Genomic DNA, 719 nt, shown 5'->3' with positions numbered 1-719 from the left:
ACAAAGAAACATAGAGAAAAGTATCTATTTTCACTACAAGACCTCTCTCAGCAGCACTGTGGGTGAGGTCTCAGTGGTTGAGACAGATTCCCGGACTCCCAAAACAGACCCGGGGACCGTGGCAGACCCCCAACAGACTGCATCAGAGCCACAGGCAGAGAGCCTGGGACTGGCAGACAACCTAAACCACAAAGACTCTGCTGAGGTAACTAGCCTAGAATTATTTTGGAGGGGGCGGCTTTCTACAGTAACAGGATAGGCCTGTGTTAACTCTTTTGTCTCTTCACAGGGGGCAAGTATGGATTCTTACACCACACCAGTGAAGGCCTTTGTTCCTGCCTTACCATGAAGACCAGATAGATGTCTGCTAAGAAAATGCTACCGTAGTGACAGTTCTGAAGAGGGGGAAATTAAGGAGAGTAGCCCCCTAATCCAAACATTTCCTGAGATGTTTGGTGGTCAAGGGCCCAGAGCAGATGCCAATGATTCTGGAGGGGTGTCTCATTTTGGATGCTGAGGGAGAAGAAGATGTCTCGGGGTGGGGACAGAGCCACCAGTGAGTGTTTTGAACTTCGAGAGGAGCTGGTGTGTGTGTGTGTTTGTTGGGGGGGGATCTTTGGGGGGGTATTGGTGGCAGGAAGTGGGGGCAGGAATTGACTACCGACTCCTTAAATGGAGGGTAACCAGAATTTCTCCTTTAAAATTCCTCTGCATCTTGA

This window comes from Gavialis gangeticus, unplaced genomic scaffold (genome assembly GCF_001723915.1).
Source record: "Gavialis gangeticus isolate Ggan-Ray unplaced genomic scaffold, GavGan_comp1, whole genome shotgun sequence".
Lineage (NCBI taxonomy): Eukaryota > Metazoa > Chordata > Crocodylia > Gavialidae > Gavialis > Gavialis gangeticus.
The sequence above is the reverse complement of the archived record's forward strand: the minus strand, read 5'-3'. Positions refer to the sequence as shown.